General features: G+C 46.8%; 1 long non-coding RNA gene across 2 annotated transcripts in view; it reads right to left on the reverse strand.

Moving 5' to 3' along the window:
• Positions 1-316: 316 nt before the first annotated feature.
• Positions 317-19,952, reverse strand: part of LOC135175106 (uncharacterized) — a 39,402-nt gene continuing 19,766 nt past the window's right edge. The window contains exon 3 of one of the 2 annotated variants that reach the window (XR_010302243.1): positions 317-1,358. This is a non-coding gene — a long non-coding RNA (uncharacterized LOC135175106). Of the gene's footprint in view, positions 1,362-19,952 lie in introns of both variants that reach the window. The other variant, XR_010302244.1, reaches the window with a different exon arrangement.

The following is a 19,952-nucleotide window of genomic DNA, read 5'->3' on the forward strand; positions in this document are numbered from 1 at the left end:
AGGGACCTCACAGATCACAGAATTTCTTAGATTGGAAAAGACCTTCAAGATCATCAAGTCCAATCATCAGTTTCACACTGACAAGTCCTTGACTATACCAAATCCCTCAGCACAACATCTAAGATCATCTGCTCCACAGCATTAATCATCCATCTGTAAGCAAAATGCAATTCTTACACACAACTGGGAGACCCCAGAGGCAGCATTTTAATCTCTCCAAGCGTCTGTAGCTTGGACTGCCTTGGTTTCTTGCTGTGTAGTAGTTCTACAGGTCAGACTGACAAAGTTATTCAGTATGGTGAAATAATCAAGGCTGTTTGGCTTTACTCTGGCCTGAATCAGAAGGTAGAAGTGAAAATCCTAGAGGAAACAGGAACGATCACAAACACGAACACTGCAGTCAAGAGTGACGTCTAGAAACGCTTCCCCAGTGAAGCTGGCCGGATTCGCTCAGTGACTGTTACTCATCTAACATCCAGAACTTGCTGAGGTCACTGAACTGGTGGGAGCTTTTTCACTTATGTCACTGCAATCTGGATGACACCCAGCACACTCTATTAGTGTCTGCAAACCGCTTTAAAAATAGACGATGTAAGGAAAGTGGTCGGTGATGGAGCTTTTCCTCCCTGCTTGTGTCAGAGGCAAAGAATGTCCTTCTGTGTTCTGTTAACATGTGTGAGGGGAGATGTGAAAGGAAAGGTTTTACAGAGCAAAGCCATTGTACCAGGCTGAAATCAGGGAGTGCAGTACTGAAAGGGCTCCCTTTGTGGGTGGACCAGCTGTAATACATGGTACAAGTAAGGTCCTGCTCGCTATGAGCAACAGCAGCAAAATCAGGTTCACTACCATTTGTCATTTCAGAACTACAGGAGCTTCCCAAAGATTTTTGCAGATAATACAGGACTGTTCAGAGTCTGGAAATATTGCAGCCTTTTTTTGTGTTCGGTTGGGGCTTCCCAGAGCACAAGGAGAACTTTGAGTCTGCAGCTACTGGCACCTCAAAACAGAAGGTAGAAAAGCAGGCCTTTGAAGACCACTTATGCTCAGCCATCCAATGCTCACTGGTGTACTGGAAGGGCAATCAGACCTGCAGAAATGTTCCTCTGGATTTAAAGGCAGCAAAGAGGCCACACAAATACTGAAGACCTCTCTTTGTCCTTATCTTGGCTCCTGACTTCGTCATCTGTCAGCTTTCACCCTCATTACAGCTGTAAATGTCTGTCAGTGCTTGATCCATCCTGTAAGCATCTCCTATCAGCTGATGGCTGGATCCACTACAATGCTCCTGTGTTCTTCTTTGTCCTGGTCTTATGGGCACAGGAACTGAAAGGCAGTGTCTGTAACCACGTCTGCAGCAACTGCTTCAAATAAACAGAAGAACAAAATCAAGCATCCCAGAATCCAATCCTGCCCTGCATCTATCTTCTGCTTCAACAGAGACAAGATCTTCCAGAAGATTCCCGTATTCTTGGGACAGTCCTGTGCCATGCTTTTTGGAGATCAGATTGAATTAGGTCAACAGTATTTTGGCTTCTTAAGGTTTGTCTACCATAGAAAGAGGCTGCTGAATTCTGCTCTGTGACATTCCTGCTATTCTGGTCTTTGATACTCACATGGCTTTGGCCAGACAGCACCCTGGCTTCTCAGATGACTCTTCCTCATGCTACAAAGCAAAACCACGCACAACGGGTGTATGTGTGCCACCCATGGTACTAGTGGGTTTCTCTGCACTTATGAGTCAGTGAACTGCTTTAAGTTGATAGTTCCATGTGCCTTAGTGTGGCTCAATAAGTCTCAGAAGAGCTCCATTTTGCCATGAAGACCTCCATCAGCTAGATCATCCTAGAGGAGGTGGATCTGAGAAGCGTGTAGGAGCTTAGCCTAAAGAGGTCTTCTTTTGGAAGTGTGTGAAGTACACAACAAGCTGGCATCAGCCTGGTTCTGGAGGGCTTCTCTGGAAGATGCAGCAGTGTAAAACCCAACAGGTTTGGAAATGGGCTCACCTATCTGTTTGAATAGTCAACATTATTTGCTGTGATTTTATTTTTAATCTTAGATGTGTGCAGAAAGTTAAACTAAAAAGCTTTTCTTTAAAAAAAGGTGACAATTCTGAGCTCTCAAAACATTGCCAATGGGTGAAGGGGTGGAATGTTAGGAGAAAGTTCTTCACAGAGAGAGTGATTTCCCATTGGAATGGGCTGCCCAGGGAGGTGGTGGAGGCACCGTCCCTGGAGGTCTTCAAGAAAAGCCTGGCTGAGGCACTTAGTGCCATGGTCTAGTTGACTGGATGCTAGGTTGGACTGGATGATCTTGGAGGTCTCTTCCAACCTGCTTGATTCTATGAAACACTCTTAGGGTCTGTGTCACCAGATGCAAGATTTCTGAGAGTAAGATAACAGAGTCAAGATGTTTCGAGGTCACCTTCTCCACTCCTTTAGCTCTCATCAGACTTGACTAATGCCCAGCATTAACTGAAGATGATAGAAACATCATCGGGTTACCCCACATAAATTCTCAATATCATTTCCACTGCACAGTTTACAGTGCTGCCTGGAGAGGACAGCTATGGTGATGTACAACCCAAAGCTAGTCAGTGAGAAGTGAAAAGCTCATCAGGTTTGCTACGTATCTGTACAACCTCTCACCCTGACAGTTTCCCAGTTTGGGTTGAAGCACCTATTTTTATTTCAGCTCAAGACTGCCCTTTTTGGTCTGTGCAGGAATCACCAAATGTGACAAACCATAAAGTGTTTGGCAGCAGTTTAGAGCACGGTGAACACAGGGCTCCATGCTGAATTTATGGCTGACTTACACTGTCTGCTCTATTAAAGAAGTCTGTGCTGAATCATTTGATTGATTGAAAGGAGAAACACTCTTAGTTTTCATGTGATCAAGCCCACAACTATGTCAGGCTGACAGCATTGCTTGGCAAGAAACCCTCCCTTTTCTTTGGAGAGCTGCAAAGGGTTAATAAAAGTGGGTCTGGTCCCTTCCAGCACACAAGGGAAGAAGAGAGGTGAATTCTATGCCTGAGACACAAGAATGACCACAAGGGAGTTCTAGATAGAGATACTCTGCTTGCCTCATGTGACAGTTTGGGTATTCCCTGCCCCCCCCCCCCCCCCCCCCCCCCCCACTTCAGCAATCACCTAGACTAGGCTCAGTCGGCTCTGGAAATATGAATGAAGCTTATATTTACAGCTAGCACAATATACAAGCAGCTATTTACAGTATATACAGTTATAGACAGAAATAGACAAGGTAAAAGGTAATACAGAAACACAACTCCCCTCCCAGAAACCTGAGTCCCCAGGAGGGGCTCTCAACCACCCCTGCACCTTCCCCCTACCCCTCTCAAACTTACTCCATTCCCAAGGAAGAATGGAGGTTCAGCCAGGGGGGTTAGGAAGCAAAGTGGCTTAGTCCAAAATGGAGGGTGAGGTTAGAGAGTAAGATGCAGCTCAGCCAGCAGCCCAAGTGAGAGTGGTTATCTATGGTTTTATTTCTTGCTCCTATACATCTCAGCAAGCCTGTGAGTGAAGCAGACATCACCCTTGTTTTCCTTTCACAGCCTGTAATCTAGTTCTTCTCACCAAAACATTCTAGCCTGCTTCAAACTAGCTCACCTCAGTTAAGACTGAACATGAATTCTCAAATTAAAAATCTATTCCTGGCATAGGGTGTGTGGAGCTCTCAGAAGATGCCACCCATAAAGGATCACCCTGCAGATTTTGTAACGCTGCTGCTGGGACTGATCTCCAGCTGTAGTCTGTGACCACTCAAAGACATTGCCAGGGGCACTTAGTGCTCAAGTCTTTGTGCACTGGTTTAAAAGACCTCTCACAGCTGGTACCCTGCAAATAGTTCCAGCTGATTTACTGATAAAACAGTGCAGCCTCTAGATTGCACAAGCACAGCTGTAGAGCAAAAAGTCTGGAAAAGTCTTGAAGTAAAGCACCCTGGAGCCACAAACTTCCCATCAGTGAGCAGCAGTATTTCAGAATGGAATGTTAAAGGACTTCTGTTTATCTACCCAGCTCTTCACCTTGCTCCAGAATATTGCCACTTTACATTTCCAGACATACTTTGAGGTCAGAGTCTGATTTATTAGCTTGCCCGAAGTAAAACTGAAAAGGTTTGGGGGCTGGTCCCTGGAGGTGTTCAAGAAAAGACTGGATGAGGCACTTAGTGCCATGGTCTAGTTGAGAGGCTAGGGCTGGGGGATAGGTTGAACTGGATCATCTTGGAGGTCTCTTCCAACCTGGTTGATTCTATGATTCTATGCTTGAACCTCCCGTGTTTGTGCTTCAAAATTATGGAATCAGCTTCTTATTTATGCTTGGAAATCAGAACCCAGCTTGATTTTTTTTTTCATTGAAACTGATGAGGCTTGTGTTTGATGCTGGTTTTAATTAGGTCAGATCTGTTGAGTTTACTAGGGAGTTTTCCAAGTGACTATGCAGAAAACTGCTCTGAAGGCTCATTGCCTTCTTTAATGATTAGTGCCTTGTCAGACCTCTGTAACTGTAGAGCAGTCCGCAAAGCTCAAACGTTTACTTGCTTAAATCTTATTTTATGCAGCAGGAGGTAGTGAAATGAAATACAACAACTCTGATATATAAAAACGAGATAAAATATAGCTGCTTAGTGCATAGATGGGAAAGTGGTTGCAATTCTGGGTCATTCTGACACAAAATTAGCCTGCCTTTACAAATACAACCAATACATCAAACCTCAGCAAAGCCTTGCCCTAGATTGTTATCTTCTTCTTAGCAGCCTCCACTCCTACTGACTCCTTTCCTCAAAAGGTTTCCTAGCACCTTGTTTTTCTGTTCATCTTTCCTGTTGGTACAGTACTGAACAGTATAGAAAGGTAGAAAGCCTTGCCCGTGCTCAAGCAGTGACTTACAATTGCAGCATAACCTTTTGATCCTGATATTTAGTACAGATGTCACTAGGGCTAGCTACTGTTTTGATATTTGGGGTTGTTTTGAGAACAGTTCCATCCTTACTGACTGAGGGTGCTGTGTGGGGTTGGTGGGCTTTCAGAGGAACAGAAAAGAGAGGAAGAATGGACCCCAACACTTCAAGGCATCAGAGAGAAACTGAGTTGTAAAATGGATGTCCAAAGGCTAATTAAAAAGGATCAAGCAATGATAGCAAGTAGTTTCTCCTTCTGCTATGGAAGGGTATCTCCATCCATCTTGGCAGTAGCTGCCAGGCACTTGTCTCAAGCTTTCTGGCTTTAGCCTCTCTACTTCCCTTCTTACCAGACTAACTCCAGTGAACTATTCCCCTCTATTTCTGCTACCTCATTTTCAGGCATTCAATGCAAGTCAGCATTTGTTTTGAGGCCAATATGCTTTCTCAGGATCTTTTTCAATGCAGTTTATTTTTTAGCCTAGACAACAAATTATTTAGCCCCTTCCAGAATGCATCCCCTTCAAAGAAAAGATTGATTAGTCTTGACAGAGAGCAATGCTAAACACAAATGCAACATGCGAAAAACAGATGATGAAACAAAAAACTATCACCGGGCCACACTAAGCTCTTGTGAAACAGCCCTAGACACAGCTCAAGGTAGAAACTGAGTTCACTTGAGTCCCTGAATTATCCTTTCCTTACAGAAGAAGCTGTAGTAGCCCACTGCACTCATCATCTGATGCCAGCTGGTTGTAGCAGCAGTGAAGGGGACACAGTCTCAAGTTGTGCCAGGAAAGTATAGGCTGGATGTTAGGAGGAAGTTCTTCACAGAGAGAGTGATTGGCATTGGAATGGGCTGCCCAGGGAGGTGGTGGAGTCACCGTCCCTGGAGGTGTTCAAGAAAAGCCTGGATGAGGCACTTAGTGCCATGGTCTGGTTGACTGGCTAGGGCTGGGTGCTAGGTTGGACTGGATGATCTTGGAGGTCTCTTCCAACCTGGTTGTTTCTATGAGGCAGAACGGGGAGGAAAATCCTTCAGAGGGTACCTGATGCAGTTTGGCTAGGATGGAGAAGTCAGCTTTTCACCCCATTATTCCTATGCTCTCTTGTAGGCTTGGTGTAACTCAAAGGCTGATGGCTCTGCTTTCAGAAGAATATTTGAACTGTGTTCTGTAGTCTTTGAGAAGGAAAAAAGACTCTAGAACACTGCTGTCCTCAAGCAGAAGGCAATTGCTACATATGCAAGAGAAGCTTAGGCAGGCCTGCAAACAAGGAAGAGGAAAAAAGAAATCTTTTGTGCCCTACTGCAAATTTCTGAGCTATCCATTCACCCCCGAAGTGTGCCTGTTTCCACCCTCTTGTCTCAACAATACCTACAGGGAAAAGCTGAATGAGGCTACAAAGGTTTGCTCATGAAAGAAGATCGTTGGTAGCAGTTCACAAGGAGACAAGAGAAGAGTTCAAGGGAAATGCTGCAGTCTGAACCGTGTTTTGGGTTTGCCAAGCTCTCCCTGCAGCTTGGCCCAGCTGACAAGGTCAGAGAACCAAAGTGGTGTGCAGTGTGCTTCTAAGATGCCAGGAGCAAAGGCAGGAGTACATTTTCCTCCAAAGCAGCCATGATAGGTGGGTGTTTATGAAAAGATCTATGGGTGCAACATCCACACCCTGTTTCTTAATAGCTTAGTGTTGCCAGTCACTCAAGGACAGCAAGAGGTAGACAAAAGGCCAACACTGTCTTTCAGAAACGTCTGCTGAATTTTGTCTTCCTCACTACCTGTGTGTGACACAAGCTGCTGGGAAGAAAAAGGCAGGTTTCACCAGCAGCCTACTTGCAGCAATGGCAGCTCATTCCCTTACAGTCACATGATCATAGAATCAACCAGGTTGGAAGAGACCTCCAAGATCATCCAGTCCAACCTAGCACCCAGCCCTAGCCAGTCAACCAGACCATGGCACTAAGTGCCTCAGCCAGGCTTTTCCTGAACACCTCCAGGGACAGTGACTCCACCACCTCCCTGGGCAGCCCATTCCAATGCCAATCACTCTCTCTGCCAACAACTTCCTCCTAACATCCAGCCAAGACCTCCCCTGACACAACTTGAGACTATGTCCCCTTGTTCTGTTGCTGGTTGCCTGGCAGAAGAGACCAACCCCACCTGGCTACAACCTCTCTTCAGGTAGTTGTAGACAGCAATAAGATCACCCCTGAGCCTACTCTTCTCCAGGCTGCACACACCCAGCTCCCTCAGCCTCTCCTCATAGGGTTTGTGTTCCAGGCCCCTCACCAGCTTTGTTGCCCTTCTCTGGACACATTCCAGCACCTCAACATCTCTCTTGAATTGAGGGGCCCAGAACTGGACACAGCACTCAAGGTGTGGCCTGACCAGTGCTGAGTACAGGGGCAGAATAACCTCCCTTGTCCTGCTGGCCACACTGTTCCTGATGCAGGCCAGGATGCCATTGGCTCTCTTGGCTACATCTTACAAGATCAGTCACACACCTGACATATGGCAGCAGTGTGGAACTCAAGGAAGTCAGGACTTGTCACAAATGTGTGTATGGAAATCTGTAAGTGTATAAAACACTTAGAGGAGTAGATGGATATACAACACTAACCATGGACCTCTGGAGTCAGCCGTGCCAAAACCCAGAGATCCAAAACGCAGGAGGCAGAGCTTTGGAAGGAGGAAGGAGACAAGAGAATCCTTAATGCCTTTGTCCCTTCTTGCCCTGAGCTCAGTGCAGTCAGAAGGCTGTGCAGACTCAGGCAGACTGTGATACACTCTGTGTCATCTGGTAGAAGCTAGCTGTAAACACAGCAGTTCGGATTGCCACAGTTTGTGGTATGGCCTCAAGGCCTGATTTCTACCATTCTTGCTTCCTCTCTTTCCCCCTTCTGGCATAGTAGAGAAGTTTTTTAGGAGTCTGAGGATGACAGATGATCATTAAACCTACTGGAAGCAGGTAAGCTACTTAAGGTACAAGTATTATCCCTACTCCTAGTTACCTGACAACAGCTCAGTTTGCTTCCCATCAAGGACAGCTAAGGTATAAAAGCAGATCAAAGAATTCTCCAAAGAACAAATGAATGCCCAGCCCTAATTCATCACAGGAAGATTACCTTGTCTCATATTTCCTTCCTTTCATTTGGTTTCTCAAGATCTTTCAAAACACAGCACCAGTCAGTCTGCCAAAGCAGATGATGTACCTGAAGGATGAGCAAGACAATGATTTGCCATCACCCCACAAAATGGGCTGCTGAAAGCCTTCTGAACATGATATCAAGTCCATGAGAAGGAGCCACATCCTTTCTGTGACCTACTGGATGGAGAGTGCTGAACTGGCATTCACATTCTCCTCAACATGTGACTTTTACTAGTGCTGCATCAGCTTTCTGGCTGCTATTTTCTCCAGCCTGTTGACATGGTGCTTCAACAGCAGCTCTCCCCTCCAACACATTACTCACTCCTGCATTTTGATGCAAACCATGGACTTTGTGTGGGCTGACTCCAGCCTGGCAGCCTGACTGATGGTGATACAGAAAAATATTAGCCCCAGCAACCAGCTACCAACCTCCAAGTATAATAGTCCAAGCTGATATTCACCCACCTTGCAGTCCACACACCCAGTTCTTTCTGCTGCAGCTTACTTTCCAGCCTGCTATGGAGGCTGTGTGGGAACTCTCACTGAAATCTAGTGTTTCATCTCACTGTGTTTGAGTTCCTTGTGTGAACCCAGCCACAGCAATACCAGGTGGAATTTGGTACAGGAGTGGCTAGATATCTGATAAGAGATGAATGTTTGAGGTATCCTACTGCCTAGAAAACTTGAGGCATGAAGAATAGCTCACAGTGGTCATTCTTATGTCCCACACCACAGAATCAACCAGGTTGGAAGAGACCTCCAAGATTATCCAGTCCAACCTAGCACCCAGCCCTAGCCAGTCACCTAGACCATGGCATTAAGAGCCTCATTCAGTCTCTTCTTGAACATCTCCCTGGGCAGCCCATTCCAATGCCAATCACTCTCTCTGGGAAGAACTTCCTCCTAACATCCAGCCTATATTCCCCCTGGTACAACTTGAGACTGTGTCCCCTTGTTCTATTGCTGGTTGTTTGGGAGAAGAGACCAACCCCCACCTGGCTACAACCTCCCTTCAGGTAGTTGTAGACAGCAACGAGGTCACCCCTGAGACTCCTCTTCTCCAGGCTAAACAACCCCAGCTCCCTCAGCCTGCCTTTCTCTTGTCTGTCAGAGATACTAATTCCTTGGACCAAGCCAAACTGCTCACAATGAAGACAGTTGCCTTCTCTGGAGACACACAGGGTTGTCTGGATGTCTTTCTACTGAGACAGAGCTACAAAAGGCAGAGGTTCCTCTCCAGTCTCATGAGGTAACAAATTCATTAATTCCCTGCATGAGTTCCTCTCCCCCTATCCAGCTGCATAGGATTTGGTTCCTCTATCCCAGGGTAAACCTTGCATTAGAATCACTGAACCTCAGGATGGGTGATCATCCCAGGCCACAAAAACAAACATTTCCAGCCTCTTTGTTTTGAGGCTTACTCCCAGCTTCTGAGATCCAAACACAATGGCCCTAAGAGGCCAGGTCTGCCCTACAAACTAAAGGCTGCAGAGAATTAAGCACATCTGCTTTGCTCTGCAGATGTTAGAAGGACTATCCACAGAACGTGGCAGGTTCAGTTAATTTTATCTCAGAGAAATGCAACGAGCATCTGTTTCGATTTTGCTCAGTCACTGATATGATTTCCTTTTCAACTTGATCCCAGCTGATTTACACAAGTGTGTAAAAGCTGTAAACAGCCAAAGATGAAGCTGTGCCAGCACCGCATTGCGCTGTGGTCTTTATACTAATGGCCCCAAAAAAGAAGTCAGGAGTGATTCAGAACCCAGCAGGATATTTATGTATAAACAAGGGCCTATTTACAGAAATGCTTTACATGTCTGTGTAAATACTCTGTCCAGCACATGCATAAATACACGAGTGGTGTTATCCTGGTGGTAAGCTGAGGATGATGAGATAAGCTGCAGAACCACGCACTAAATAATATTTATTAGATGGCTTCGCAATTTATGATGTGCTTCTGAACACCTCATCTGGCCTTTCCCTACTAAGCTGCCTCTTCTGGGACTATTTCTACCATTCCATACTTCTCAGCACCTTCCAACAGCTGCTCTTCTCTCTGTGGGCAACATACCACAGAGAGAAGGGATTTTTCTCAGAAGATACATCTGCAGAGTTCTTGTTCTTCTGTCTGAGCTGGTTGAGGCGAGATATGCAGGCAGCACCACCAACCTTGTAAGAGGTTTCTGAGACCAAGTGGCAACACTGCCTCCTTCTCTCATCATTCTTCTAGACACACACCAAGATGGCAACTCAGTGTCATCTGCTGATGAATACTTGTCAGCACTCCACGGGGCACACAGAGGGAAACAGAGAGGCCATTTTTCATGTAACCACAGAGCCTGGTCTCTGCTGCAACAGGGATGTGATACATCACAATGGGGCATGCTTAGTGCTACGGAGTGTCAGCCCAGAAGGGTTTCAACACGTTTCCAAACCTTCCCCCAGAAAAAAAAAACACCAACCAACACACCCAAACCTCCTAAAGCTCTTCAAAACTGTGGGCTGAAGAATGCCCATTCCGCAATTATAAATCACCCAAACGTAAACTGACATTTTTGAAAGCCACAAAAGGCACCTCCCTACGTTCAGATCTGGCCTTCCAGGAAATTTTCTATCATACTGTGAGTGATAGGAATATTAGGATAATTAAAACAGGATGCACTTATGTGTCCTTGCATGAATGAAGAGTCAACAGTAAATATCACTCCTCTACAATAAATACAGCGCGGGGGGAAAAGAGGCACTGAAGAGCTTCCCGGCGACTTGTGATGCAACAGCAGCTCTGGCAGCAGACATTGAGTTTTGTTTCCTGGCTAGAAAGCCTGACCACATGTCCAATTTTAAGTTTCTCTGTTCCATACCTTTGGGATTAAGGAAGGTTCATTCAGCTTGCTTCAATGCACTCAGCTCTTGTGAAGAGTACTTCCACACACACACACACCCCACCACCTTTAAATTCCAATGGATCTTGATGAGTATCTCTCAGAGGTTGAGAGACATAAGTAGTAGTAAGATAAAAGAACTGAGAGGTCAAGAGATATAAATTCATCATTTCATAGAATCAGCCAGGTTGGAAGAGACCTCCACGATCATCCAGTCCAACCCATCACCCAGCCTTGCCCAATCAACCAGACCATGGCACTAAGTGCCTCATCCAGGCTTTTCTGCAGTTTGATGATGTTGCCTACTGGGCTCCTGTATTTTGTAGGAGACAGATGCCAAAATACCCTTGCCTAACATTACTGGAAACACAGCACAAAGGCATTGGTCTTCAGGAATCTATCTACACCTCTAAAGGTCTCCAACCTTACTGAGATAAAGCCAAAGATGACTCTCAGTAGATGAAGAGCCACTGTGCCTGATTTGCACTTAAATGACAGAACTAGACACAAAATGCACTGCAAACAAATCTTCTAATGCCTTTAGAAGCTACTCTCAGTGTTTTCTTTGTATTAAGTTGTAAGCTGACCCTTTTTTTTTCCTTTGGTGAAGATGTTGCTTGCTTTCCTTGCTGAGACAATAAAATAAGGTGAGGGAGAGCATTAACACTGTTTTCACAGTTGTCCAGCAATTTGCTTCCTCCTCGGATGCTAAGAGATGTAATAGAGACATTGTTCATTTGGTGCAGCAGCTTTCAGCATGCCATTTTCTTCAGTTACAGATGGTTTTCTCCAACATATTTATTGTGCACAGCATGGAGTTGTTTTTAACATCTGGGCCAAGTACAGGCTTGCACAGGGAGGCAGTCTGAATTGGGGCAAAGGGAGGCAATCTGAATTGGGGCAAAGGGAGGCAATCTGAATTGGGGCAAAGGGAGGCAATCTGAATTGGGGCAAAGGGAAAAGACTAAGTGGCATTTATTTGTGTGTTTCTTAAGGTTTAATTATTTGGGCATTACTTTGCATCTCTGTGGCTTTCCCCTTTCTCTCAACCTGTCATTGCATTTATCTAATAGAAGCCTACACAAAAGATAATCCTCTCCATACAGTACACCAAAGCAGTAGCAGTCACAGCCCTTGGGTTCACGTCTTATAAAATCAATTTAGATTCTCAATGGGAAAACTAGTATTTGTTGGTGATATCCCAGATGATAATGGTAACAATATTTCTTTCCTCCCTGCCTTCAAACCTTCTTGCTTTTAGCTGAGGAAGCCTTGTGAATGGTTTGAAGTGATTACAGCCTGCTATACTATTAACTCGTTACTATGTCCAGTTCTGGGCCCCCCAGGTCAAGAAGGACATAGAGCTGCTTGAGAGAGTCCAGCACAGAGCCACAAAGATGAATAAGGGAATGGAACATCTCTATTATGAGGAGAGACTGAGGGAGATGGGGCTCTGTAGCTTGGAGAAGAGGAAACTGAGAGGCAACCTTATTAATGTTTATAAACACATAAAGGGTGAATGCCAAGAGACTGGAGCCAGGCTCTGCTCAGTGATGCCCAATGACAGAACAAGGAGCAAAGGTGAGGAAGGTGAGGCATAGAAAGTTTCATGTAAACATAAGGAGGATTTTTTTCCACTGTGAGAATGACAGAAGACTGGAACAGGCTGCCCAGAGGAGTTGTGGAGTCTCCCACTCTGGAGATACTCAAAACCCATCTGGATGCATTCCTGTGTGACCTGATATAGGTGATTCTGCTCTGGCAGGGGAGTTGGACTAGATCAGCTTCCAAGGTCACTTCCAGCCCCTGACATTCTGTGATTGTACTCTTCACTGGAGTTTGAAAGATAGAACAGGAAAAAACTAACCTCAATTGAGTAAAAATGTAAATGCAAAGCACAAAATATTAGAGGTTGGAAGGAACCTCACAGAATCATCTACTCCAACTCCCCTGCCAGAGCAGGATAGTTCAGGATAGCTGAAACAAGATCCTAGACCTGCAATCCAGTCTGTGCAGGTGGTCAAGTGTATGCCTGCATGGAGGAAAAAAACACAACCGAAGTGGCTTTACCATTCCAGTTAACAGGACTCTCAAGACAGAAAACACTTGATAAAAAATGCACTTGTGTGATCAGGCCTTCCAAGAAGCCAGACAACCTTCCAATGTGTTCTATGGTGTGTCTCACTAGTCTGTGGATAAGAAACGGAGCATAGAATCACAGAATCAACCAGGTTGGAAGAGACCTCCAAGATCATCCAGTCCAACCTAGCACCCAGCCCTAGCCAGTCAACTAGACCATGGCACTAAGTGCCTCAGCCAGGCTTTTCCTCCACCACCTCCCTGGGCAGCCCATTCCAATGCCAATCACTCTCTCTGGCAGGAACTTCCTCCTAACATCCAGCCTAGACCAACCCTGGCACAACTTGAGACTGTGTCCCCTTGTTCTGTTGCTGCTTGTCTGGCGGAAGAGACCAACCCCACCTGGCTACAATCTCCCTTCAGGTAGTTGTAGACAGCAATGAGGTCACCTCTGAGCCTCCTCTTCTCCAGGCTGCACACCCCCAGCTCCCTCAGCCTCTCATCATAGTGTTTGTGCTCCAGGCCTTTCACCAGCTTTGTTGCCCTTCTCTGGACACATTCCAGCACCTCAACATCTCTGTTGAATTGAGGAGCCCAGAACTGGACATAGCACTCAAGGTGTGGCCTGACCAGTGTTGAGTACAGGGGAAGAAAAACCTCCCTTGTCCTACTGGCCATACTCTTCCTGATGCAGGCCAGGATGCCACTGGCTCTCCTGGGCACACTGCTGGCTCATCTTCAGCTACTATCTACCAGTACCCCCAGGTCCCTTTCTTCCTGGCTGCTCTCCAGCCACTCTGTCCCCAGCCTGTAGCACTGCTTGGGGTTGTATCTTGATTCTACCTGGACCACAGAAAAGCACATCATGTGTCATCTAGGGGTATAATCCTTCCCTGGTGCAGAGTGCAAGCCTTTGGCAATGCTTCTGACTAATGGCAATTTTTTTACTTTAACAATCAGATTTGTGACAACGGAAGCACCACAAAGCTTCTGTTTAAATCCTTGGCAAACAATACCTGTGAGCTCTAGAATCTACCTGCTGGTAGAGCACAGACCAATGCTCCTGCATCTTTTTTTCTGATTTAGGACGGTAACAGCCCCACTCCCTGAGCTGCCACCTGCTTGTCATGAAACACAGCTTTCAGGCTCATGCTGTAAAGCAATCAGCCTCTCCTATAAAGTACTATTTTACTTCCCCCCCCCCTTTCATTTAAATACAGATTTAAATGTCCTACAGGGGCTGTACTGAAGCAAGTGTCTGGAAAAGGCATTCTTTTCCTGTTCGTGGCACTGCTTGTGTGAAGTTAGTGGGATGTAAATCTTCAGAAAAGCTTAGTAAGTAAACTCCATTTCTTTGTATTGAACTGCACAAGGAGAAAAATGCTGTAATGTTCGTGTTTGAAACAGCCATGGCAAATGAGGAATGCGAGCAAAATCCAGCTCTCCTTGTAAGGACTTCTCACTGATCGTTATCCATCCATGGATGGTTTTGATAAGCTGTTTCTAAAACTCATCCTCTTCTTCCAGACCACTGTGGTAGAAGGTCTAAATTATATCTAGAATACATATCCATCACATGCCCTAAACACCTGCCTGAATACCCACCTTGGCACCCCCTTCCCACTTCTTCCCAGGTGCAAGAAGTGGGGAAGCAGACAAAAGCTTTGGTGCCTCTCAGTCTATCAGAGACACCACATTTGCCCTTGTTTTGCAGCTTGCTTTGTTTGTGATAAACACAGGCAGGGATCCTAGGCCTGTGCAACTCCCTTTTTTGGAGAAATAATTCAGGATTGGCTCTAGGGGTGGGTTTATCTGTTGCTATTGGTTAAAGATGCTCCTCCAAATGCTTAAAACCCTAGCAAACTGCTTGTTTGCTGCCGCTGCTTTTGTCGTTTGCCTTGCATGCCTCTGTGTGCCACCACACTTTGCATTGCGCAGAACTGGGCACTTGCCCTGGACTGACAGCCCTGACCCTGCCTGACCGAGCCAAGGGGCTGAAAGTGGCTTTGCCTCAGGCTGGGATACAGCTGCCCACTTGAGCTCGGCTGAGCCCGAGTATAGGTAACGACATAGCAACAGCCTTGCAATGAGTTGCGGCACCAGGACCTGCCAGCCTGCCGTGCCAGCGCTGCCGCCCAACTCACTGCCATGCACCACACCTGACCGGACTGCTCCAGCCCACAAAGCTGGATCCTGCTTTGCCCAGGTGGCTGACCACTCCGGTCATAGAAGCAACCAGGTTGGAAGAGGCCTCCAACACCATCCAGTCCAACCTAGCACCCAGCCCTGTCCAATCAACTAGACCATGGCACTAAGTGCCTTATGGTTTGGACAGATTCACTCTGTGCTAGATCAAGAACTGGCTGGATGGCAGAGCTCAGAGAATGGTGGTGAATAGTGCCACATCCATTTGGCAGCCAGTGACTAGTGGTGTTCCCCAGGGATCAGTGCTGGGCCCAGTCCTGTTCAATATCTTTATTGATGACCTGGACAAGGGGATTGAGTCCACCATCAGTAAGTTTGCAGATGACAAGTTAGGAGCAGGTGTGGATCTGTTGGAGGGTAGGAGAGCCCTGCAGAGGGACCTGGACAGGCTGGATGGGTGGGCAGAGGCCAATGGGATGAGATTTAGCAAAGCCAAGTGCAGGGTTCTGCACTTTGGCCACAACAACCCCAAGCAGTGCTACAGGCTGGGGACAGAGTGGCTGGAGAGCAGCCAGGAAAAAAGGGACCTGGGGGTACTGATAGATAGTAAGCTGAAGATGAGCCAGCAGTGTGCCCAGGTGGCCAAGAGAGCCAATGGCATCCTGGCCTGGATCAGGATCAGTGTGGCCAGTGGAACAAGGGAGGTTATTCTTCCCCTGTACTCAGCACTGGTCAGACCACACCTTGAGTACTGTGTCCAGTTCTGGGCCCCTCAATTCAAGAAAGATGTTGAGGTGCTGGAACATGTCCAGAGAAGGGCCACAAAGCTGGTGAGGGGCCTGGAGCACAAACCCTATGAGGAGAGGTTGAGGGAGCTGGGGTTGTTTAGCCTGGAGAAGAGGAGGCTCAGGGGTGATCTTATCACCATCTACAACTACCTGAAGGGAGGCTGTAGCCAGGTAGGGGTGGCCTCTTCTCCCAGGTAACCAGCAATAGAACAAAGGGACACAGTCTCAAGTTGTGCCAGGGTAGGTATAGGCTGGATGTTAGGAAGAAGTTCTTCACAAAGAGAGTGATTGGCATTGGAATGGGCTGCCCAGGGAGGTGGTGGAGGCCCCATCCCTGGGGGTCTTCAAGAAAAGACTGGATGAGGCACTTAGTGCCATGGTCTAGTTGATTGGATAGGGCTGGGTGCTAGGTTGGACTGGATGATCTTGGAGGTCTCTTTCAACCTGGTTGATTCTATGACTGGATGCTAGGCGAGCATCCAAGACAGCCCATGCAGTTTCCAGCTGGAGGTACCAGGCAGACCACCACACTAGAATGGCTGGTCTGTTGTGTTGGATTTCATAGAATTAACCAGGAGGTTGGAAGCTGCCTCCAAGATCATCCAGTCCAACCTAGCACCCAGTCCTGTCCAGTCAACCAGACCATGGCACCAAGTGCCTCAGCCAGGCTTTTCCTGAACACAGCTCCAGGGACAGTGACTCCACCACCTCCCTGGGCAGCCCATTCCAATGCCAATCACTCTCCCTCTGAAGAACTTCCTCCTAACATCCAGCCTAGACCTCCCCTGGCACAACTTGAGGCTGTGTCCCCTTGTTCTGTTGCTGGTTGCCTGGCAGAAAAGACCAACCCCACCTGGCTACAACCTCCCTTCAGGTGCTTGTGGACAGCAATAAGGTCACCTCTGAGCCTCCTCTTCTTCGGGCTAAACAACCCCAGCTCCCTGACTGATGACTTTGAGGACTTGCTTTGTGTCTGTGGGCCTTCTCTGATAACGTGCTCTATCTTGAACTGAACCAACAGCAAAGCCCTGCTGCACCACCACCATCACCAGCAGCAGCACGTGGAAGGCCACCACGTGGCTGCAACTATTTTTCCCCGTTTATGCTTTTGGATTGCAAATACTGAGGCTCTTCACCAGTGAGTAAACTAACTCTCCTTTCTCAAGTTTGTGAAAGCTTATGCTTACCCTTTAAGCAGCAGTTTGTGCTGCAAGACTCTCCAGTTATAAACAGTTTCTAAGAGAAACCTTTCCTAAATCACTTAAATTCAACCTGACTGCATAGATACATTCTGCAAAAACAGTTCCACCAAACACACAGCAGAATCCTTTGAGTCTTAATTGTAAATAAGTTTGGGGAAGTTTTCTTTATGTATTTAATAAACTATTTAATAGTCTTCATATCAGCCTCATTGCAATTCACTCCTACCCCAGATTCAAACCCCTCCTTAACAACCATGCATATCCAGTTTTGTCACCCCATTATGCTATCTCCAGGAGCACTTGCTGTCTATCAGCCAGTGCCTTCCCCATGTAGGTGCATATACTCTGCCAACAAGGCCTTCCAATGTTGCTGTGGTTGTTAAATTGAGCAATGAGACCCTTTGCATCTACTGTTCATCATTCTCCTGGCTTCTATCTGAACCATAAGGTTTATCAGTGTAGGTTTTGACTTCTGGCCCAGACACAGTGGCTGTGCCTGGCCTCCTCTGCCAGAACTGCCTCAGTGAATGTTGCCAACCTGCCTCTGGTGGCCTCTGTTCCCCAGTGTACCTCAGACATGACAACACTGCATCAAAGCTGAGTTGACCTCAGGAGCACCCACTGCTCTTTAAATTCTTGCACTATGCTGAACAAAGACCTTCTGGCACTCTTATTTAGTGCCTTTGACTTTGTCTTCAGATGATGGATCCACCACAGAGCCTTTTTGAAGAAGCCCCATCCTGTGCTGCCTCAGGGATTCACAGAACTTGTGTCACTGCACTATCCTGCACTAGCACTGAGAAAGCACCAAGAAGTTCAAACGCTGCTGCTCTGGCCTGTCCCAAGAAGGCCACTCTCATATGTTAAAAGCACAACCAGGCTGTTCAAGGTGCTCTCACCAAGCTGATGTTTGGCATCTCTCAGTGGTTGTAGCTTTTAGCACATAGATATAACCCCACAGGCATGCTCATACCACTCAGAGGTATAGCAGCTGGCCACAGTACTTATCATGGAGGTCTTGGTGGTAGCATGCTGGTAAGTCTGCCCACATCATCTTGCCCTTCAGCACACCTGGCTCTGCAGCAGCTTTAACCAGTTCCCATTTGCTCTATGTCAAGATGCCTCTAAATCACTAACTTTTGACAGTGCCACCTTACTTCAGAGCCACAGTCCATGGATCTCAATAATCTGTGCTGCTCAACCCCAGCAGCTTGGCTCACCTTCTAGATTTCATTTTTCCCCTCCAATTCAACATTGGTTTTAGGAGAGAATCCAATCTCCATTTCCAGCATCATATTTACACCCTGTGGTTAGAGCTACCTGCATGGCTGCTAATACACTGCTTGGCTTTGTTTGTGGGCCTGCTGTCACAATCCTGACACCAATACACAGAGCAGCCTGGTCCTTCACTTGTGTCTGTTGATCCCTCAGTACACCTGTGGGGTCTGCAAGGATAACTGTTGCTTCCTACTTTGTCAGCTGGACACTGGTACAGAGAGTGCTGGTAAGATCACAATGATGTGTCTCTCTTCTTTCTGTAACCCACACAGTGAGAGCAGAAAACCTCTCTGACCTGAACTGCCAGGCTGTGGGCCATGGAAGGGGCTAGGAATGATGAGACAGCAAGAGTGGAAGCTAATGGACTAACTCTCTCCCTGAAATGCTTATGCACCAATGCACAGAGCATGGGGGATAAGCAGAAGGAGCTGGAGATCTGTGTTAGGCTGAATGACTCTGATACAATTGCCATCACTGAAGCATGGTGGGACAGCTGCCACAACTGGAATGTTGTCATGGATGGCTGTGTACTGTTCAGGAAGGACAGACCAGCAAGACAAGGTGGGGGAGTTGCCCTCTGTGCACAAGGGCAACTGAAATGTGCTGAGTTCTGTCCAAGGCAGGGGGCAGAACAGGTTGAAAGCTTGTGGGTAAGAATTAGGGGGTGTGGAAAAGGAGATGAAGTTGTTGTAGGGATCTACTATAGACCACCAGACCAAGAGGAAGATGTTGATGAGGCCTTCTACAGACAGCTGGAGGTAGCCTCTAGAGCTAACTCCTTGGTACTCAGGGGAGACTTCAATCACCCTGATATCTGCTGGGAAGGTCACACAGCCAGGCACAGACAGCCCAAAGGCTCTTGCAGTGTATCAATGATAACTTCTTGATGCAGGTAGTGAAGGAACCAACAAGGAGAAGTGCACTGCTGGACCTTGTATTAAGTAATGAAGAGGGACTGGTTGAGGACATTAAGGTCGGAAACAGCCCAGGGGACAGCAATCATGACATGGTGGAGTTCAGTATTACACAGGGCAGAAGCAGATCAACAAGTAGAATTGCAACCCTGGACTCCTGCAGAGCTAACTTTGTGCTCTTCAGGGATATGCTTGCAGAAATCCCATGGGCTAAGGCTCTGGAGGGCAAAGGAGCCCAAGAAAGTTGGCTAATTTTCAAAGACCACTTCCTCCAAGCCCAAGCTAGGTGTGCTCCCCTGAATAAAAAACTCAGGTAGACATGCTAGGAGACCTCTGCATGGTTGAATAAGGAGTGCCTGAAGGAAATCTCAGGGAAGAAGGAATCTTACAATTCATGGAAGAAGGGATTGGTCACTTGGGAGAGCTACAGTAGGAAAGCAACAAGGAAGGCCAAAGCCCTCTTGGAACTGAAACTAGCAAAGGAAGTAAAAAAGAACAAGAATTGCTTCTTCAAATACATCAGCAGGAAAAGGAAGCAGAGGGAAGGTGTGGGGGCACTGCTGAATGAGGAGGCAGCCTTGAGAACTGAGGATG

The sequence above is a fragment of the Pogoniulus pusillus genome, chromosome 4, assembly GCF_015220805.1.
Source record: "Pogoniulus pusillus isolate bPogPus1 chromosome 4, bPogPus1.pri, whole genome shotgun sequence".
NCBI lineage: Eukaryota > Metazoa > Chordata > Aves > Piciformes > Lybiidae > Pogoniulus > Pogoniulus pusillus.